The 19533-nt window shown below is 41.8% G+C and overlaps 1 long non-coding RNA gene and 1 other non-coding gene across 2 annotated transcripts in view; one reads left to right on the forward strand and one right to left on the reverse strand.

Moving 5' to 3' along the window:
• The window catches only part of LOC126175261 (uncharacterized), a 299426-nt gene that overhangs the window by 162296 nt on the left and 117597 nt on the right, over window positions 1-19533 (forward strand). The gene's annotated exons all lie outside the window — the stretch shown is intronic.
• Trnat-cgu (transfer RNA threonine (anticodon CGU)) lies at window positions 14898-14969 on the reverse strand. The gene has a single exon. It is a non-coding gene; the product is annotated as a tRNA-Thr (tRNA).

Here is a 19533-nt window from a genome sequence, read left to right on the forward strand (position 1 = left end):
TGGACAACAAAACATATCCGTTTCTATCACTGAACGTTAGACACTATATAGATACACAAGGCTGTCATTTTAACTTTTACACAGTGATCTTAGTTTTATATTTTAACAGCTGAATTTTCGTAGGCTAGTTAACCAGAATACGAGGGTTGTTTTTTAAGTAAGGGCCGTTCGCGCGTATAGTCCCGTAGTTCGCGCGGACGCCGCAACAAGCCACCGCGCCACTTGCCGGCATCCTTCCCGTTCGGCGTTCACACTGATGCAAGTTGCAGCTCTGTAGCTGACGTGTACGCATCGCTGTGCTACTTTATAATGTTTACGATTATTGAATCGCCCGCCGCGTGTGTGAGATACGGTCAGTGATACGTTTTTTGACCGCGAGAAGCCTATCAGCTGCAGAAATCCATCGTCAGTTAACAGAAGTTTATGGCTTTAATGCAATGAGTAAAGGTAAAGTGCGTCAATGGGTTAGAGAGTTTAAAAATGGCCGTCAAAACGTCCATGACGAAGAACGCTCAGGCCGGCCCTCTGTGATCACTGATGATTTGGTGGCTGCAGTCGAAACAAAGATTCGTGAGGACAGAAGATTCACAATTTCCACTCTTTCTTTGGAATTTCCACAAGTTTCAAGATCGATTTTGTACAAAATTGTCTGAAAAACTAAACTTTAAGAAACTGTGTTCTCGGTGGGTACCCAGACTCCTCACAGAGGACCACAAAGTGAAGAGATTTGCCACTTCATTGGACTTTTTGATTCGTTACGAGGAAGAAGGGGATGACATGTTGAGTCAAATTGTCACAGGAGATGAAACATGGGTATCCCATATCACTCCCGAAAGCAAGCGACAATCGATGGAATGGCGACACACAACCTCACCCGTCAAGGTCAAAGCCAAACAGACGCTGTCAAAGCGCAAGATTATGGTAACTGTGTTCTGGGACCGGCGCGGTGTTTTGCTAGTGGACTTTATACCACGAGGAACGACAATCAACTCAGATGCCTACTGCGCAACTCTAAAGAAGCTCCGCAGAGCAATTCAAAACAAAAGGCGCGGCATGCTGACAAAAGGAGTATTGCTCCTGCACGATAACGCTAGGCCTCACACCTCTCAAAAGACTCGGGATTTGATTGATTCTTTTGGCTGGGAAGTTTTGGACCATGCACCATACAGCCCCGACCTTGCTCCTAGCGATTTTCACCTTTTCCGGTACCTGAAACACCATCTTGGCGGGCAGCGCTTCAATTACGATGATGAAGTGAAAGCGGCCGTGAACTCTCGGCTGTCGGAGCAGGCGGCCGAATTCTTTGAAGAGGGAATTAAAAACTTAGTTGTACGGTATGACAAGTGCTTAAATAAACAAGGCAACTATGTAGAAAAATAGGTAAAAGTGTGTAGAATCAGAAAAATAAAGGTTTTTTTTACAAAAGTATTTGTATCTTTTTTCAAAAATAAAAACGGCCCTTAACTTAAAAATAACCCTCGTATATAATAATTCCAAGAAAGCAGGTGTTGACAGATGTGAAAATTACCGAACTATCAATTTAAGAAGTCACAACGGAAAAATATTATCGCGAATTATTTACAGACGAATGGAAAAACTGGTAGAAGCCGACCTCGGGGAAGATCAGTTTGGATTCCGTAGAAATGTTGGAACACGTGAGGCAATACTGACCTTACGACTGATCTTAGAAGAAAGATTGTTGTTGTTGTTGTGGTCTTCAGTCCTGAGACTGGTTTGATGCAGCTCTCCATGCTACTCTATCCTGTGCAAGCTTCTTCATCTCCCAGTACCTACTGCAACAAGGAAAGGCAAACCTACGTTTCTAGCAGTTGTAGACTTACAGAAAGCTTTTGACAATGTTGACTGGAATATTCTATTTCAAATTCTAAAGGTGGCAGGGGTAAAATACAGGGAGCGAAAGGCTATTTACAATTTGTACAGAAACCAGATCGCAGTTGTAAGACTCCAGGGACATTAAAGGGAAGCAGTGGTTGGGAAGGGAGTGAGACAGGGTTGTAGCCCCTCCCCGATGCTATTCAATCTGTATATTGAGCAAGCAGTAAAGGAAACAAAAGAAAAATTTGGAGTAGGTATTAAAATCCAGGGAGAAGAAAGAAAAACTTTGAGGTTCGCCGATGACATTGTAATTCTGTCAGAGACATCAAAGGACTTGGAAGAGAAGATGAACGGAATGGACAGTGTCTTGTAAGGAGGATATAAGATGAACATTAACAAAAGCAAAACGAGGATAATGGAATGTAGTCGAATTAAGTCGGGTGATGCTGAGGAATTAGATTAGGAAATGAGACACTTAAAGTAGTAAAGGAGTTTTGCTATTTGGGGAGCAAAATAACTGATGATGGTCGAAGTAGAGGGGATATAAAATGTAGACTGGTAATGGCAAGGAAAGCGTTTCTGAAGAAAAGGAATATGTTAACATCGAGTATAGATTTAAGTGTCAGGAAGTCGTTTCTGAAAGTATTTGTATGGAGTGTGGCCATGTATGGAAGTGAAACATGGACAATAAATAGTTTGGACAAGAAGAGAATAGAAGCTTTCGAAATGTGTTGCTACAGAAGAATGTTGAAGATTAGGTGGGTGGATCACGTAACTAATGAGGAGGTATTGAATAGGATTGGGGAGAAGAGAAGTTTGTGGCACAACTTGACCAGAAGAAGGGATCGGTTGGTAGGACATGTCCTGAGGCATCAAGGGATCACAAATTTAGCATTGGAGGGCAGCGTGGAGGGTAAAAATCGTAGAGGGAGACCAAGAGATGAATACACTAAGCAGATTCAGAAGGATGTAGGTTGCAGTAGGTACTGGGAGATGGAGCTTCCACAGGATAGAGTAGCATGGAGAACTGCATCAAACCAGTCTCGGGACTGAAGACCACAGCAACAGCAGTAGTTAACCATTCGAGTTCCTAGTACAAAACATATGAAAGTTTGATTACTCTTAAAAAAATTGACGAGGTACGAGTAGTACTCGTGCAGTAAGGGTTCCGTAAAAAATCAATTCTGTGTATGGACAGTTCATTCATTCTGGGAATCGTGAATCTCGACAATTTTTGCCTTTTATCGACATTGACATTGCTAAGATATCGGTCGAGAGACTGCAAGATTTTGGAGAATGTTTTAATTTCAATAATATAAATGTGGTATCAAGTCAGTCAAGGGGCAGGCGACCATTATTTCAATGCTCAGTAGTTCTTTATTCAGCTGACTGGGTCTCTATGGTAAAAGGATAACATCGGGCAAGGTATGACTTTATTGCTCATGTCAAGCGTTCCGTAATTTATCAATCATCAAATATCCAGGCTAGTCTGCGAATGTTTGTTTCGTATACATCTCGAAGCGCCTTATCTGCGTGCAGCAATCGCTCGTCGATGTTAGGTGATGGATAAATTTCGAAACACGTCATATGAGCAACAAAGTCATTCATTGCCTGATATTTGACTTTTATCATTGCGACGCATATTGCCTGTATGCAGATGTACTGATTGTTTGAATTTCAAGTGTAACGTCCGATAACGAACGATAAAAGAAATATTTTTTCGTGTGATATAATTACGAATTAACAGTTTGAGAATTCTTTCGTTTACTTGTACTATTAAGGGGATACGGAATCACCTATCCCCGCAATGTTAATATATGCCTACTATAGGGAACATTTTCTCACAAACTACTGGAGACAGAGAGGTAAAAATTTTACTGTATGTGCATTCATATGTTACAACAATACTGAAACAAAAGTTTATTGTCAAAGTATTTTCTTACAGAGATATTGTACATTTATTTTTAAGTAAATTTTTTCCATCGCTTTTTACTAGACTATCACCCCTAAGTCTTTTGTAAATCAAGTAATTAAAAAATCGTTGTTTCAGTATGTAATAGGGACCTATGTCACTACGTCATAAAAATTTCAGACTTCTAGGTTGACCAGTACCTGAGATAATGTTCCTAGATGAAGTAAAAAGTAAACTTACGGGAAACGGAGAAAGAAGATTAAAACATTCCTGATCCGTAGCTAATACCCCCTTCACAGTCTTCATAATCATCTTCAAGTCTTCTTTTGGCACCCCTCTGCACCTGTCTTGCTTTTTTCACTAATGTCTTGATTATATTATCAGCATGCCTTAGTCTGTGCTGATCTAAAAAGAACATAGCACGTACCGTACGGGAACCAACACACATACCCAACTTTTGAAGGACCTGGCATTTAGTTATATTTCCAAGATTGAAGGTTGCCACAGCATCATACACACCAAAATGTAGTGTATTAATTCCGACAAACACTGTTTTTGGGAGACGATGCCATATCACACTATTCAAGCACTCGTTGGGGTTCTGCGTTTTTCCGTGAAGACATTTCATCAGAAGACTTCTGTCAGCCAGATCTCTGAAAATGGGCTTTATTTCTGCCATGATGGCTGATGGTAGACTGTGGTGGTGAATGTATTTCTCTCCTGTTGTTAGTCCCCTATTGTATTTACACCAGCTGTTTTCACCTTTGGGGCACAAACCATGTTGTGGATGCTCATCCGTGGATGCGGTGTGGAAATATAAAGCCCATATAGCTCTCCTCATTTCTTCAAGATTGCCTGTATTTTGCCTGATTGCAAGGCCATAGCAGTTCTGAATGTGGTCTATTATGGAATCAGTCAATCTTCCTCTGCCATCCAAGGTTTTCCCATCATCTAGTTTTTTCCCTTTCATAACTGATTTTAACCTTCTCAGCCTGGCACCCATTCTCTTCTGCACATGTCCTATACATTCAAGTTTGCTTATATTTACACTGTTCCCATATGGTTTGCTTTCCAAAACTTCTTTGAATGCTTTAGAGTCACCATCTCCCAGATATTTGACATAGCGAACATTATACCACTGTGAAGAGCGATGAAAAATTTTCTTCACCCCAGCAACCTCCATGCCACCACTACTACCATAATAATTAGCAATACAGTCATCACTGTGTTCATTTTTCAGCCTGCCTGTGCACCTACAGTATTTAGACATTATTGCAACATCAATAACCTTGCCAGTATCAACACTAGTTGCTGTTACAACACCATTGTTGGAGGTGTGGCCCCTTTTCTGCCACGTGCCATCAAACGCCACTGTGAGGTCACGACTGCCGTCATTTTCTTCCACTGCTTCTTCCACAGCAACCTGCATTGACTTCTGTGCTACATCTTCAACTGCAGATCCTAGTACATAATTGTAAGCTTCAAACTTTGAAGGTGCACTTGGAAGATTTAGAACACCACATAGCATATCACCAGCTGCTTTGCCCTTACCAATTGCTCGCAATCCATAAACTAACCTAATATTTACACTATAAAGTTCAGTTTTCTTGTATCCATTATTTACAGTTACTGAAACCGAACTTGGAAACTTACAGCTGTATTTACAAACACTGCATATTAAATTAAACTGGGCAGCCAGGCCAACATGGGATTCTACTTTCAGAGAAACGTTTCCATGACATTTTTTGCAGCACAAACTGTTTTCAAGAGCTTCACACAATATATTCGTATCAATGAGTTCAAAAACTTCATTCCCTCTATCAAGTAAATTATATTTCTCTTCCAAATCTCTTAGTTTTTTATGAGAAGCACTGTTTTCATTTGGTGTAAGTTCGTTCGGCAAATCAGTAATAAGTGGATTCACATTTTCCAACAGTGATGATGATGAACTGCTTTGCTTTGCTAATGAATCATTATTTCTTTTCTTTTGCCAGTTCACACGCTTTTTAAATACTTTTGCTTTAGCTCTAGGCATTTTCACTGCGAAAAATGAAGCACTAAATACGAAATAACTCAACAACAACTACTTTCTTATATCACACTGTTTACAAAACAGTCCCGCCACAAAGTCAAAGAGTAACTTGAGGAAACCAGAGAGAAACATTTTCGGGCAACTAGTGTATAAATAGTCGCTGGAAACCGGGATATTTGAATTCATGTCACTTTAAAGGTACTGCCAAAAAGTTCATGGTCAGCCACGAGAGACGTGTATAACTAAAGCGCAATACCCAATCTCACAAATATATAAAAATAAAATAGTTATAATTGTAGTAGAGCTATGTATGATACGTCATTTTAAAGAGGAAACATGGCAGAATATAATACGCCAATAAAAAAAATTCGATTTTTTAACCCAAAATCCGATTCCGTATCCCCTTAAATGTTGTTTCTTGTCAAATTTCATGATTCTGGAACCCTGTAGGTTATGTGAGTTTTCGTGTATCGAAATTTCTGACATAAACGGCGATATCTTTTGATTGCATTGTCTTAGAAGCTTAAATGTTTTAATCGCCAAGGGACCGTTAACCTTAGTATGTGACATAAATTTCAACTTGAAACCTGTAACCGTTCCTGAGAAAAAGGGCTTTTAACAAAAATGGCTCTGAGCACTATGGGACTTAACATCTGAGGTCATCAGTCGCCTAGAACTTAGAACTAATTAAACCTAACTAACCTAAGGACATCACACACATCCATGCCCGAGGCAGGATTCGAACCTGCGACCGTAGCGGTCGCGCGGTTCCAGACTGTAGCGTCTAGAACCGCTCGGCTACTCTGGCCGGCTGGGCTTTTAACAGTCAGACAGATAGATGGACAACAAAGTGACGCTATAAAGGCTCCGTTTTTACCGTCTCGCACGCCATGAGACGGTGGACGGACTAACTATCATTCATTTCAGTTGTTTTATGTTTACTATCATCATCGTCATGCTCTCGTACATTGTGACAGGGGAAGTGTATGGCAAGACATATGGAACATACTTAAAATCTTTATGCATACTAATATACACAGGAATGAGACGAGAGGAAGTGGCGAAAAGTGTCACGACAATCCAGTATTGGGACGATTATTGCGATCCAGTTTCACGGGAAACAGTACCATTGTAGTGTGCTACATTTCAAACTGTATATGCTGTAACTCATGTACACACTTAGGTACAGCGTGGCATCTCAGGAGTCGTAGAGGAAAGCCGAAACTGTCAGTGATACCCGCCAATCCAACCTCCTTGCGATCCGGTTGCTCTTGACCTGTTTCCGAGGCTTTGCCGCCACCAGCGGCACCTGTAGGAAGACGGCTTAGCACTGTAACTAGCCTGAACTCGGGTAGCAAGACATTGTCTGAAGTGGCTTAAAACACTGGTTTAAAATGAAAAAAAAAATGAAAGTTGACAGAGACAACGCTAACTCGGAAAAATATTACAGTTTGCAACACACAATAAGACAAAAGTTAAACATTAAAACACGTGTACAGACAAAGAAACGCAACGCATGCTTAGAGCATGTTATTAAAATGTACAAACCGCATGTTCCAGATTGATATATAGGATGTGTAAAGTCACAGCCGAATGCGATTACTTCCATAAAAAGGAAGTGTGGTGTTGCAAATTATGATGTCTTGTGAGTCCCGTAGGAAGTGAGTACTAACTTTGCCACACTCCAAAACTGAGCTGACCGTAACTGCAAGCGATAACACGCCTCTGGAGAGCGTCGCAAACATCCTCTTAGGCCCCTAGAAGTTATTAATACACTGGTGTGCAAATTTTAAAAACGTAAGTAACTTCCACATCATGCGTCACTGCCAAGTACCGTAACATAGCTCTATAAAACTTGTACCCTGCATATAAAGAACTGCTACAGTGTAGTGCAAAGAGGTAACAAAGAAATAACCAATGGGACGAACAAAAATGACATTTTTATTAAAGTCAATAATTACGTTAAAGTCTCCGCCATTTATGATAATCACTTGGGTACACGGTTCGTAATAGAATGTGAGATCACCATGAACGGCAGTGCATGCTCTGCTGACAAGAAGTTTGATGCCGAGTTCTTGTGATAGTGCATTCCATTGTTCCACCAGTACGGTTGACGACTGCTGGGTGGTGGTTGGTGCATGTCGACGTGCATGGAATATTTCTCCCCAATGCATCCCACACGTGTTCAGCGGGATTTAAAACGGGAAAAGGGCAGATCAGTCCATTCGCCGAATATCCCCTCGTTCCAAGAGCTACAACAACTGCGCAGTCGGATGCGAGCGCGCGTTGTCGTCCATAAAAATTAAGTCAGGGCCGAATGCAATCCTGAAAAAATTCACATGGGGAAAAAGAACTTTTTCACAAATACATTGAGCAGTGAATGTATCGCGTTCACACATTTGGACGTTACTACACCGACGCAACATTACCATCTCTCTCCACACCAAACCGATTTTGGACCATGTACGTGGGTGCGTTACGTATTCCCATCTCTGCCACACGAGAGTGAATCACTATTCGAACAAATTCTGCACTCATACGAGAAAAGCTCTTGACCCCACTGCCGATGCTGATGTCAGCGGAACACAACATCCTGGTCGTCGAAAAAGAGAACACCTCATGTCGTTCCATGTAACTGTGAAGCAAGAGATTTCACACCTTCCACTCCTTGCTCCCAACTCCCATTAACGTGGGGTCCCTTCTTGGCTGTTGCACAACGTAGCGGTCAACTGCTGATGTAGTTGATCATATTCGACCGACCACCACCTGTACTTCGGGCAGAATGCCTCTGGTTCCGAAGGCTCCCCATGCACATGAAAGAACGATGTGAGCAGTGCCAGACTCCAGGGCTTCACGGGTCTCACTTCGTCCTTCTCCCAGTTTCCCGATGATTCTTCCCCGAATGAAGTCATCCAAATCTCTCCGGGTCGTGTTGTACCGAAGAATACCACCTGAATACACCGTAACTGCTCGGTTAATGGAAGCAATGTATTTTCCCGTTCCTTCAACAGCCTCGTGTTGCGGGGTCAGCCCCATTTGGCGCTGTAGTCACGTTGATCCCAATAACGTGTGACGTCCAGCTTTCTGTGTACGACTGGTAGACTCAGGCAACGTGCTCCCGCACTTTCACTCATTTCCACAGAATTGTTAAAATGTTATGTTACTTTGTCTATCTTGTCGTTACTATTTGCAGACTAATGTATATTGTGCACCTAGGTAGGGATTGGCAACTTTTTGTTTCCGTGGGCCGCACTATAAGGACTTGAAAATCATGTGGGCCGCATATGTTTCCAATTTAGTATGTTAAAGGTGTTGGATAAATAATAAGTGAAAACTAAACAACCTATTTATTTTGCTAGTAACGTTGTTAGATATTAGTATAAAATGATACATGTACACTAATGTAGTTAAAGAAACAAATGGAACGTGTTTAACCCTAGATTACTAAACTCTCTGAAAATTTACAAATGCTGTAGGGCATAAAACAGGACATTTGGTATGTATCATACTATTGGAGATATAATGGTAATACCTAAAGCATTACTTATAAATTATGACTGCCTTTGAATAAAATGTGGAGTAGTGAACTTTACGATGACTTAATAGCAATGTAATATTTTCTCCGCTTAATATTCAAGGATTAAAGAGGGAAAAATTAAGAACAACGTATGAACAACACTGGCAAGGTTCTTGACATCTCGCACAAATATGATAAGATGTGCATTAGCAGTGCATTAATGAATAAAGTTCCTTGGCAGTTTTGTCTGTCTTCAATGGAGGAGCTAGGCACTACGAGTGTTCCATTTCCACATCGTTATCCTGTTTAACACTTCGCTTATTGCACTGACACAAGGCCGTACGCTCCACAGCGAATGGCTCCATATCTGTCGTTACATTGATGTTTGATGGATTATGGAGGGTTCCAGTTAACGGTATTTTACAAGACAAGCTGGCACTCTTTGTGTGCGGAATCGGTTCTCTTGTGGTACCTAGGAGGACGAGATTAGTGTTTTACGTTCTGTCGATAACGAGATCACTAGAGACACAGCACAAGCTCGGATTAGGAAAAGATGGTGAAGGAAATCGGTCGTGCCATTTCAGAGGAAGCATCCCGGCATAATGTACCTCAGGATGACGGCCGTCCTCCCGGATGCGGCTCCAGTGTGCTAACCGCTGCACCACCTCGCTCGGTTGCTGTGTACCTACTGGCGGCCCGACTCAGAAGATACATTATGTGACCAGCGATGGGTGGAGCGCACAAGTGATTGGTCATTTCCCATGAATAGCATCCCCATGAAGCCTGATGTTCACTGTACTCCATAATGTTAGACGTCCAGTTGCAAAGCCAGACCATACTTGGGATAGTGTATTCCTTCGAGAGCTGATCCGGTCATTGCCGCGTCTTAGCCCTATGTTCACCTTTGATTGAACCTGTGACTACTGATCTGTGGTAGCTACTTTGTTATAACTAACTGAAGAACACTCATTTCACGAGCTTGTGACTTTTTTTCTTTTATTGTGCACGTTGGCATCTGCCCTTCACGAAATGCGTTGTATTGTAAGCATGGTCGAGACCAGCGAAGGTCAAAGAACGGCGGCTGACATCCCAGCCTCCCCGCCACCCCACCCCAACCCTCCCCCAGAAAACCTTCGCTAACCGAAGTCTCATCCTGTCCCGCCAGATAGACGTATCAGTTTGAAAAGAGCCAGAGCATGTAATAGATATTGACTGGTAACAAAGACACCCAGAGCCTTTTTGCATGAAATCTCAAAATTATAAAGTCATTCACCACAAAACTGCATACCCCCTTCTCCCTCGACCCCTCTAGCACAGTTCCTGGGGCGTAACTCTACACGTTAAGTGTATGTGACAGTGGTGAGTGCGTATGAAGTCGGTGTCACTTTGGTGTGTTGTATAGGCCCAGAGAGAGAGAGGATGAAACTTGGTGCCTGCAGGTAGCAGATGGGCTGTAAAGGTTATATCTGTGTGTGTGTGTGTGTGTGTGTGTGTGTGTGTGTGTGTGTGTGTGTGTGTGTGTTCGCACGCGCGCACCTGTATAACGCACGAATGTGACAGCAACTTTATACGCATTCACCATCGTCACATGCACTCGACGTGTAGAGTTACGCCCCAGGAACTCTAACTCAGCTAGAGGGGTCGAGGGAGAAGGGGGGTATGTGGTTTTGTGGTGAATGACCATATAGTTTTGAGATACACACACACACACACACACACACACACACACACACACACACACACACACACACAAATATCACGTAGTATGCTATGCAAATACATTACAAAGTCAGTGGCCGGTGTGTGTGTGTGTGTGTGTGTGTGTGTGTGTGTGTGTGTGTGTGTGTCATCGGTCTTCTGACTGGTTTGACGCCGCCCGCCTCGAATTCCTCTCCTGTGCCAACCTTTTAATCTTAGAGAATAGCACTTGCAATATACATCATCAGTTATCGGGCTTGAGGTATTCCAATCTCTGTCTTCCCGTACACTTTTTACCGTCTACAGGTCCCTCTTGTATTATCAGTTATTCCCTGATGTTTTAAAGGAAGTCTTTCATCCTGTCCTTCATTCTTGTCGGTGTTTTCCATATATGCCTATTCTCGTCGATTCTGCAGAGAACCTCATCGTTCGTTAACTTATCAGTCCACCTAATTTTCAACATCCTTCAGTAGCACCACATCTCAGATGCTTCGATTCACTACTGTTCCGGTTTTCTCACAGTCCATGGTTCACTAACTGGGGACCTAGAAACGACGGAGAGGCTTCGTCCCCAGCAGTCCACTCACCCCACCGCCGCCCCACACCGAATCCAGGGTTATTGTCCGGTTCGACCCCACAGTGGACCCCCCCTCCCCCACCCCCGGGCACGTCTCATTCCAGACGAGTGTAGCCCCAATGTTTGCGTGCTACAGTAATTATGGGGTATGCGTACGTGGAGACAGTGTTTGCCTTAAAAACCATCCACAGGCTGCCCCCCCCCCCCCCTCTGAATTATAATACTGCACTTGAATCTTCCTTTTATGTCCGTCATTGCTGCTTCGCTGTGTAGATCGAACAATAGGAGCGAAAGGCTACATCCCTGTCTTACACCCCTTTTAATCCGAGCAATCCTTTCTTGACTTCCAACTCTTATTTTATTTGTCCCAGATTTTAGAAAAGGGTATAGAATTTTGCTCTCTGTGACCTAAAAAAAATTGTGGACTAAATATTTAAATGATGAGTTACACTCCCCCCCCCCCCCCCCCCTCTTGACCGCGCTAAGTAACAAAATTACTTTAGAGTCATTATTCTGCGCTGCTTGAGCATTGGTTCACAGTTTCAAGTGTTTTAGACATGGAAGCTAATTAATGATCGTGTGCATCACTGCCCGAAAATTAACTACGAGGTACAATTTAAAATTTGAGTTTGTATGGTGGAGATACATTTCACAAGGAGAGGCCCTAACGATGGGATCGCCTTTTTGAAACCAAACGCTTAAAGTAAAAGTGAAATACTAAAGTAAAGTGAAATACTAATACATAAAATTAATCTAAAAACCTATTGCATGATGAACAAAGTAATGCAGATGAAGATTTAAATGAAATACGGTTTTATAGGTAAACAAAATTCAAACAAAATGGGAAACAGATGTAAAGAACGCCATAATGTGAACGAAAAAACAAGGGTGACAAAACAAAATAAATTAAATCGAAACTAATACATAAAATTAATTTAAAACGTATGAACTAAGATTTCAAGTGAAAAAAGAATAAGAAGAAAAATGAGAGCAAAAGAAGAAGTTATTATGATTAGAATGATGTGACAAAGGAATAAAAACAAAAAATTAAATTTAAATCAATTAATTGAATAAAAATGATGATCAAAGTCATTTCGATAAAGATTTAAAAATATAAGATATACTGAAGCTGGCGAGATTCGAACCCACAATCTCCTTCTCAATAAAACTACTGTCCTATCCATTATACCAAGCAACCAAACTATGTGATGGAACTTTTTTAACGCAATTGTCACACAAAATTCCGAAATTTTTTCATCAATTATTCGCAAATGAGGGCCCACCAGGGCAATGGCTGCAGTGTGTGATACCTGGGATCTCAACCTACGTAACCGTACAGATGGTTTCAAAAAATAGATCACATCGCGGGGGACCTCTCCATGTCATTGCAAAACAGACTCTGCACCTTAATCAGCGGATAGCAAAAGGAAAGTGAAGGTTTAACACTGATAGTGAATTCAGTAGAGACAGAGGATAAGGCAGGATATCAACCGAAGGGTAACCAATGGAAACAACCCAAAATTCACCTTAATTAATCTATCCTTAGAACACAATGGACCTAAATTGGAATGTGTGGATGAAGATTCTGAATACCGCTTGTTCCCAATGCGAATCCACTGCCTCAACCACCACACCATCTCGCTCGGCATACCCGATAACAGAACGTAACTTCACGCAGGAGCGAAAGGGAAAGGAAGATGGAAAGAAAAAAAAAAAAAAAGAATTTGACAGAGAAGCTGCTCTGCGGATGTTTTCTTTATTTTGCAGATTTTCATAGGCTTGTAGCAATGTATCTCACATGCCACTGGCATACTCAGAATAATACACTGATTTAAGACGACCGTCATGAACTTGTTTGAATCACGGAAATGTTTGAGGAGAACTCGAACATAAAAAAAACATGGACTTAGAGTTACAAATATAAGACGAGCAGTCCGTCGTTTATGTAATTTGGGAAAAAATAGGTAAGTTTATCACAGTCAATTAACTGTGGAAAGTGATCAAACAAGCAAATGACTGCAGTACTTTAATTGCGTTACAAGATTGACGAGGTTTCATAGAAATGGGCTCGTATTGCAATAAGTTGTGACAAAGAACAAAACCAGCAATTAGAGGAACGGTAAATATCGCATAAAAAACTTTCGAACTTACTTAAGGTTTGTACGCTTGGGAAGAACGATTTTGGACAAAATTAGAATGAGAGACCGAATCGAAGTACGTATAAAGTTAAGGAAACAGTCTTGCGGAAGGTGCGTCAACAATTAGGATTTACGGGTAGTCCATACCGTCGAAAAGAAAATATGAAATTCAATGATGTGTTTACAGTCGTGACAAAGGTCTGACGGTCATGAGGTGAAGTAAACGTTTACCCTTAAATCAGTTAGCAAGAAAGTTACATAGACAAGAATAAACATCCTTCATTTTATAGGGTTGTTAAGCTTTTTGCGGTTAATAGGAAGAGAAGCTAAATGGTCCACATAGCGGTGGAAGAACATAGAGAAAGGCCTTTTGGATACGACAGGTCGTAGTGGTGGGAAATAGAAGACACAAAAGAAGTAAATACGAACTTGGACATGACCCAAGACATTACCTGCGTTGTTTGCACAAGGGAAGCAACAACTGCTATACAAGTACATCCTGTTACAGATGATCGCAAAAATTCAGTGTTCTTTATTAAGAGTTAAATTATTTTGTGTAGAAGTGTGGTAGATCTGTTTCAGAAGACTCGAGCTGGGGGAACAATGATACATTGTCTCCTAGAACAAATTTCGCAACTTGTATTTCCACCTTTGGCAGTGATTTGTTCATGTGAAAATGATCGAGTTGCAACGTTGTTTGGAGTCCAACTTCAGTAGGTACCCCAATCACTGGCGGGGCAAGTTAATTTGAAGTTCGTAGGAAGGCAGGTGCCAAGCAAAGTTTTGCTATGTACAGCTTTCTTATATTTGAATATCTGTAAGTCGAAAACAGAATGCTGCATCATAATAAATAAGCAAGCGAGACACAATTTTGAAGGTTCTTCTAGACAGTGATTCATAATTAACATGTTGCTGCACTTCGACAGTTATTACTAATTATAAATAAATAATCCAAGATCTAAATTTGAGAAGGATCCAAATGTGAACAGTACCCATATCACTCGCATCGCATGTTTGGAGCGAAAAATGGCCTGACTAATAAAGAAAAGGGACGTTATTTTCAGCACATTTCCGGACAGAGTCGTTTTAAAACAATAAAACATTTTGCACCCTGAAAGATGCAAAAAGTAATTGCTCTGTCGTTATCCTGAATTGTATACTACTCATGAAAGACGAAAAAAATGAGTTGCCTCCTGTGAGGTTTGAACTCACGACCCCTGGTTTACGAGACCAGTGCTCTACCACTGAGCTAAAGAGGCAGATGCGAGGCGATGGGTGTACGCGGAACTTAAACTGGTACTGGCAGCCACGCAGGAAATTTCATTTACGTGATGTCATGGTGAATTCTTAAGGCGTGATCATTATTTATATGTAATATACGCCAGTAAACTTTCATAGTGATTAGTGCTCTTACATTTGTATGGAGCAATTTAATGGTCAACATTTCAAATATCTGTCTTACGTTCGTCTGCCGAATCGGCGAATAGCTCTTACAGCTAAAGTAATACTAGGAAGCTAGAAACCAGTGTTTCTATAGATGAGCTAATTAATGAATCGAAGCTGAATATTGCAGGAACGTATGTTGAGAGTACAAAAGTGCCATCACAAAGTAGTTCTTCGATTCGTACATAGTTTTTCATCTTCGAAGTATGGGAAAGTACAGCCGAGGGCTTACCGAACGCCATTTTTCGGCGGAGCTGCACTATTTGAACGTGTTTATTAGCAGAAGGTAAATGTTTGTTCATTATCAACGCAAATAAACGGTTTCCTCGTCGTATTTGTTGCACATTGTGCTGAAAATAAAACTATCCCTGGAACTGCGCACTAAACACACATATTGACATCCTGCAACGGCTGTTCAGTGTGCTACAAAATAATGAAGATTTTCTGATGTATAATATTTCGACAAACAGAACCAGACCTGACCTCAAGAAAAGAAACTGAGGATCCAAATATCCCGCTGCCGCTTCGTTCGGAAACCCCCATCAGATACGCGCAGGAAGATACGGAAGCTTTCCCGTGTAACGCATGTACAGCAGAAAATTTGTAAGGATAAGAATGCAGGTCCTTTTTGATAACGTTCTTATACAATGAGGTCTTACTTCTCACTTACACAACCATCAGGCGTTGCGATTTTTTGGAGGTTTAGTCAGGCTGTCCTTAATTTTAACCATGTTTGTTGTTCGGACTCGTTCTGGATATTTTTCCCTTTTTTTGCTGTTTAGATTAAGTTGCCACAAAATCCCGAAAACACCTCTTTGAGTCAATTATATTTTGGGTACCTTGTAGTACGTACTAGTTTCTGTTAATACCTTATCATTCATTCCACGCCTCGTACTCGGCACAAATCCAGATAGGAATCAACATATCAAAAGGTGAAGGTTTTAATGATACACGGGAGTGCATGTCTTGGCAGTGTTTCAGCTTTTTAAATTATTCAGTATTAAAAACTTCCGATCATGTACTTGTGTTAATATCAAATTACTGTCAAATATTTATGATCTAGATGAAAGTAAAAGTCCCACTAATACGATTCACAACAACGAGGTCGACGTTTTGTTGCTGTATTATAACATGCCGTCACATAGACAACTAGACATAACACAAAGAGCGTTCAGAGTGGTGTCGGGAGATTTTGGTTCATAGAGTGCATTCGTAATTCGACCTCTGAATTAAGCGCCAAAGCATACATTTCCAGCTGACTGAAGTGTCATTACATTGATAATACGATGCTCTTCAGAAGAGCAACCGAGTCTACATAGGCAGGTGATACAAGTTGTCGGTAATCGATAACCGCTTTGAGTTTACTCCTTTACGACGAATTTAATTTACAGGCTGCCGTACGCTTTTAATCTATGTAATTTTGTGTGTAATGACGGTTACTACCATTGACACCGAAAAAAAATCAGTTCACCAATGCCACAAATAGACTCGCACAACAAACATCGTTGTAGGGCACTCCTTTGTTTATTGTTCGCCTGTTCAAACCGAAATGATTTCCATTGTTTTTTTTCTGAATCCCTGTTTGAGGTCGGTCGTTGAGCCTTTGCTCTCCCGTAAGGCATACACCATGGCACTGGCGTTCATAGTTGAATATCTCCTTCCATATACAACGTAGAACAGTGTACTGTGCCGTACTGTGAACTGTCAGAAGTATATAAAAGACGGCTACAGTGGGTATTTGAACACTGATTTTAGTTAAACTTCTAGCAAAGCATGTTAATCGTTACACTACATGGACATGATGCTGAACATGTCCGGCTTCTGATACAACTCCGATTACGAGGGACACAAACATTTCAGTAGATCATTTAAAAAACAAAACAAAAACTGCATTTCATGGAATCATTTCAATTCTGTAACTCAACAATGCTTCTTAAAATGTTGCTTTAATATTCTCATTAATATAAACAAATTTTGCTTGTTATGAATTCCATGCTATGTTGTGTAGTCAAGCTTTTTTTTTAAAAAAATAATGTGACGTTTTGTTTTTTCACAGAACGTTTACTTGATTTCACTGGGCTCTTGAGGTCCTACTTAGCCGAACCTGCAATTAAAACAGATTTCGATGGTTTCTCATTTCCTTCTTATTTCATTGAACAACCCGTCTGATGCTGTATTAAAGTTAGCCAGCGATATCCTGTTGGAAAACATGCCCTGGATGCTGTTCATGAATGGCAGCACAACAGCTCGAATCACCATGTTGACGTACGAATTTGTAGTCACGGTGGCGTAACAACGAGAGTACCCCTGCTGTAATACGAAATCGCACCCCAGACCATAACTCCAGATGTGTGTCCAGTGTGTCTGGCACGCAGACAGGTTGGTTGCAGGCTCGCAGCTGGCCTCCTCCTAACCAACACACGGCCATCATTGACACCGAGGCAGAACCAGCTTTCATCAGAAAATACAACAAATCTTATGCTGCCCTCCAATAAGCTCTCGTTTGACACCACTGAAGTCCAAATGGCGGTGGTTTGGAGTCAATGGATTGCACGCTAGAGAGCGCCTGGCTCGGAGCTGTCCTTAAAGGAACCGATTTGTAACAGTTCTTTGTGTCACTGTGGTGCCAACTACTGCTGAAATTACTGCTGCAGATGCAGTACGATGCGGTGGAGGCATACGTCGAACACGATGGTCTTCTCTCTCGGTAGTGCCACGTGGCCGTTTGGAGCCCGGTCTTCTTGCGAGCGTACATTCTCGTGACCACCGCTGCCAGCAGTCACGACAGTGGCTATATTTCGGCCAGGTCTTTGTGCAGTATCACAGTAGGAACATCCAGCTTCTCGTAGCCTTACTACACGACCTCGTTCAAAGTCAGTGAGGTGTTGATAATGCCGTCTATGTCGCCTAAAAGCATTCTTGGCTAACATGAGCTCACCACGTCCAATTTCAACGGTAATACCGCTCACCACCGTTACAGCGCGTATTTAACGCAAACCCGATTTGCATCCTCATAATGGTGCTGCCAGTGCCAGTCCTATGCGACTGGCTCGAAATTGGTATAGACATCATCTTTCGTTTATATCGCACAGCCCCTTGGTGCTGCTACATTTTCCGTCCTTGTATAAATGGGCACCGGCTGCGAACGGAGCCGAGTTATTGCGAGGACTATTGTCTCCACCTGAAGTGGCTGGGTTGTACACAATAATTCTCGAGAAGCTAATGTGCAAGACACTCGTTACTAACCACTGCCTTTTCTATTAAAAATGTAAAAAGTCTCATACTCCATAGAGTATGAATATCTATGTGGTATTTGTTCAAGAATGATTTGATGTGGATATATGTAAACGTTATGTCTACCAGTGGCCGATTCTTATATTCCAGACACATTATTCTTAAATCCTTTCGGCACTACACTAATTGCAGCAAGGGGAAAAAGCGAAGAATCATGTTAACCTAGAGAAGGTAGAGCATTGGTAAGGCAAGAGGCTTGTATCCCGGAAGATGTTTCAAATCCCCGTCTGACCATGCAGATTTAGATTTGCCTTGATTTCACTAAATTGCTCAAGGCAAATGTCGGGATGTTTCCACGATTTACTTCTCCAAAGCGAGCTTGAGCTTCGCGTCTGTCGACATCGTCGACAATGATATGCGAAACCCTGATCTTCCGCCCTTTCTATTATAAAGGTGCCCCACAAAGAGGTTTACACTGTTTGAACATAAATAATTGAGGAGGTATTAATGATACCCCGATCATCAAGTTGTGATTACGCACTGTCCAGTCAAATCAACGTGACCACATGTCAAAAGCTGGCAACCACCTTCTGCAGCACGGACCGCTACAAGGCGTGCAGGAAGACTGCCGGTGAAGTTCTGGAAGGCACCGACAGGGATGTGGAGCCATGCTGACTCCAGTGCCGTGGTCAGTTGGGCTATGTTTCTCTGTTGAGGACCCATTGTGCGTACAGCCCGATCGAGGTGGTCCCACACATTCCCGTCGGGGTTTAAAACCGGCAAGTCGGGTGCCCAGGGGAGTACGGTAAACTCATCTTGTCGCTTTTCGAACCACGCACGTACATTACAATGTGTGTTAAACATTGCATTGTCTTGCTGGTAGATGGCATCATACCGAGGGAAAACAAAGTGCACTACGGTCGCAGGTTCGAATCCTGCCTCGGGCATGGATATGTGTGATGTCCTTAGGTTAGTTAGGTTTAAGTAGTTCTAAGTTCTAGGGGACTGATGACCTCAGTAGTTAAGTCCCATAGTGCTCAGAGCCATTTGAACCATTTGAACAAACTGCATATGGGCCTGGATATGGTTCCTAAGGATAGATCCATACAAATGATGATCCGTTCTGCTGTCCAGAACAACAATATC

The sequence above is a fragment of the Schistocerca cancellata genome, chromosome 3 (genome assembly GCF_023864275.1).
Source record: "Schistocerca cancellata isolate TAMUIC-IGC-003103 chromosome 3, iqSchCanc2.1, whole genome shotgun sequence".
In the NCBI taxonomy this organism is placed as follows: Eukaryota; Metazoa; Arthropoda; class Insecta; order Orthoptera; family Acrididae; genus Schistocerca; species Schistocerca cancellata.